The following is a 4,091-nucleotide window of genomic DNA, read 5'->3' as shown; positions in this document are numbered from 1 at the left end:
AAACGCTGATTAAAATCACACGTGCCTTATCCGAGGGAAGATACATGGGCTCGGGAATAATGGCTGACGGTGCGCAGCAGTTAATGACTGCTATACTCATGCATCAGTGTGACGTCCAAGAAAAGACATAAAAAAATTAAATGGTCAAAGGTTAAAAAACATATTTTTTTTTCAAAATTGATGGTTTAAAGTGGATTGAAAAACATCCACATCTGTTCAACTTTTGTTGTATTTTACTCACATTAAAATCTTGTATTTTATGTCAATGTTTTTGTTTATGATACTTGAGACTGGGAGCACACTGTGTCTCAAAATATTTAGCTAAATTTGAAAATATGTATTTGAGTATGCAACAATGCATTCATAGCTCTGCTAGAGGGTTGAATTATTACCAGTGTAGTAGCAGTGGTAGCTGTCATGTGTTTCATCACAGAATGTTAATGTCATTACATTAAGAGACCGATCACAGCCCATCTGCCCAACGCTTCTATGAGCAGAAAGGATAATGAGAGATGTTTTATTGTGAAGGTTTGTCACATTGGTGAGAAATACATGTATAAATTATGAAGATAATCTTACTATCCCAATTCAGTTTATTTAAAAAGCACCAATTCACAGCAAATGTCATCTCAAGGCACTTAACAAAAAATAAAAAGACATTTCAATTCAACTCGTTTTGTCAGACTGCCCCAGGGCAGCTGAAGTTACTATCCAATAGCTTGCCACCACCGACGTGTGTGTGAATGGGTGACTGTAGTTTGAAGTGCTACAACTTACATGTTAGCATTATCCACCTAGCTGCTAGAGGAGACACTTCTTCGAAACATGATCCATAGCAACAAACGTCCAAAATGTCACTAATGTCTGATATACTTTGCTGACTGAAATGTCCGGTCTGTATTTTCACTGCATTCTCCTTGATATGATTATGAGTAATCAAAAAACCCAAACATCTTAAAGTACAGTACTTTCATTTTTCCAGTTATAACTGTGCTAATATATATCCTAATAAAGCTAGTTTAATCCTACCAAATTGGTAATTAACAGTTCAATTCCTACTGCAAGATCACTTATTTCAAAGCTAATTTGTGATGCAGAGGAAAAATTACAGCACATCGTCTGAGAGTCATTCTACTGGCACTTACACCTGGCACGGCTAAAACATACGCTGTTCCACAGACAAACAGAAAGTCACATTTCTTCTTCTTAGCAGAAAACTCACAGAACCTGCATGATAGCATGAATGAATTATGAATTTTGGAATACCCAGGTCCAAGTTTGGGCTCAGTTAAGCATGACTGCTAAGATTCCAAGTCCATGTCATTAGAAATTCCGCATGAAATTATTCCTCAAGTGGCAGTCAAGAGTGCAATGTAAATAGAAGAGAGATGGTAAGGGACAGAGAGATGGAGAGAGAGAGTGACACACAATTTTCAAGGGCATTGCTGAACAATTAACTTGCGGTTTTAGCTATCTACCCCATTAGTCTTGGAGGTTTGGAAACAGGCATTGATTTTGGATGTCAGCCACTCTCATTTTATGGAAATAGCACTAAATGGCAGGGAAACAAAAACAAATTGAATTTTCTGTGCTGCTACTTGTAATGTGAAATTAGATATGTGGCCATGTGTGACAGAACAAGCCAGTCAGGGAGACGGAGAGAACAATGATGGCAGGGTGGAGGAGAGCCACATGCCATGTACGTTTGGGTTAGACCATCAAATAGGAACAGTCTGTCTGCAAGGTAAATTACAAAAATGCAGGTATATATATATATATATACAGTACAGACCAAAAGTTTGGACACACTTTCTCACTGAATTCAATAATGAGAAAGTGTGTCCAAACTTTTGGTCTGTACTGTATATACCTGCATATATATATATATATATATATATATATATATATATATATATATATATATATATATATGTATAGGGATGTGTGTGCGTATGTTTCATATATACATTATCACATGAACAAACCTATTCACAAATTATTTTAATTGTGAATGGAAAGGCGGCAGTTATTAAATTGTGTTTTTTCAACATTAGTGGAATATTGACAAAGTTTTCCTCACATTTGTAGAGGAAACACAGCTAGTGACCTCTGACTGAAGACACTCAGTTGTTGTGTAACAGTTTCATAAAGACGATGTTCAGCGTTATCAGTAATTTTCTGAATTTTATGAAGAATCCTTCATGTGTTGGTTGATATTTCTGTGAAACTCTGAATTATTCACTTTGTTTCTGACCGTAACACATATAGATCTAAGATGAGAGGCTGTATTTGTTAGCCTCGGCTGTAGTTCTAAAACAATTTCTACTGTGTGCGTTGAATACATATTGAGGAATAGTTGGTGTTTAAACTATTGAAATAGGCAGTTAACATATAAAGGGGCTCCACTGTAATGGGGTGTCCTCATGTTTTCACATCAAATTTGGTGAGGACTGGGTAACTTTTAATGTTTTGATAAAGAAAATCCCAAAATTAAACAGGGTGTGTGCTGTTTTACTCAGAGTCGTATGTGATATTTTTGTATTTTAGCTAAAACATTCCTTTGATTCCTCTCAGAGGCCTGATATCTGACAGAACCTGGAACATAAAAGGAAAAGCTTCCCCCTTTAAAGGAGCGACAGGCACATTTCAAGCTAAATGTGCTGCAGCTGCTGCAGTTTCTGCCAGTGTGATGTCTTATCTTTTCCATTTCACACCAGATCACCTTTTCCTTTCATGATGACAAACTGAAGGTGATAGTTCAGTCTACCTGGGCTTTACAGTTGAAAGCTGCGAACAGACAGCCCAGCTCATGAGCTCGGCTGCAGCATGTGTATTAGTGGCAGCATAAATATAGTGTCTGCGTGACTGTGTCTCAGCAGACGTGAGGAACGGGAGCTGATGATGTCAGGGTTTGTCGGGGGGCCTCCGGTCCCTCCTCAGGCACCCAGCCTCTATGACTGAGGCTGCGGGGCGCTCTGCCAGTAACTGGCCTAATTCTGTCTCTCCATCTTCCTTTTCTCCTTTCGCCTGCCAGAATCGGCGACGCACGAATGAATATACATCCTTCCCTCCGCAGACGCGTACACGGGTGTGAAATCCGGAGCCGCTCAGACACAACGCAGGAGAAAGTCAAATACGGCGCTTCGCCGTTTTTCAGTGTGGGGTAATAACTGCAGCTTTGGGTGGACTGGGAAGGAGGCGGCAGGAGAGATTGAGAGAAGCTATGAATGGCTTTTGTCAGGAAGTGATCTGGCAAACAATCATGTAAAACGATATTATATGCTAAATTTGTTTGCAGAGATTTCCTGCACATTGAAAGAATGTGTCAGACCGTGTGTGTTGTGTTGGAGGAAGTAATTTTTCTATAACCAGTAGAAAAGGGGGAAATCCGCTGAAAGTGGGGTTCACTACTTACATATGCTAGAATTGTTTTAATTCATTTTAAGATTTGTGATATTCGATATTTTATGGTGGTTTTCATCTTATCACAGACGTTTATCATATTCATGAAAATATTACATGATGAATCCATATTTGGAAAGGCATGGTGAGGAGAGCAGATTCGTCAGCCCAAGTGTTGAGCGCGCTTACTGCTAATCTGCTAATGTGCTAATGGAAGAGCTAATTCTGTTACTAAGCTCAGTCAGTGGATCACCTACCGAGTTGTGAGAAGTATTTGCCCCCTTTCAGATTTCTTTGTGTCGTTCACTGTTTTTGTCCTATACACTGCCAACAAATATTGATTTCATTTATTTAGGGAAAAAATGTCATCCAGACAAAAGCTGTAATTGTTAAATGTTACATTTACTGTGATTAACTACATTTTTCTGGTTTAAGTGATTTCACCACAACTAGGTCTGATTACTGCCAGATATGTAGAAATCATCAACACCTTCTGTAAAAAACATTATCTGCAATAATTCATCATCATCCCCGCCATCGTTTTGTGATCTTTCTTAGAAGCATGTTGAGGTTTTGAAGCAAAGCATGGCTCCAGAGCACATCAGCAGGTCCGCTGACTGGATTAACTTCAGGAAAGCGTTATGGGAGGCCTGGTTAACATCCAGGTGTTTATCCTATTGGCATTCTGC

This window comes from Xiphophorus hellerii, chromosome 21 (genome assembly GCF_003331165.1).
Source record: "Xiphophorus hellerii strain 12219 chromosome 21, Xiphophorus_hellerii-4.1, whole genome shotgun sequence".
NCBI lineage: Eukaryota > Metazoa > Chordata > Actinopteri > Cyprinodontiformes > Poeciliidae > Xiphophorus > Xiphophorus hellerii.
This window is presented reverse-complemented; position numbering follows the sequence as displayed.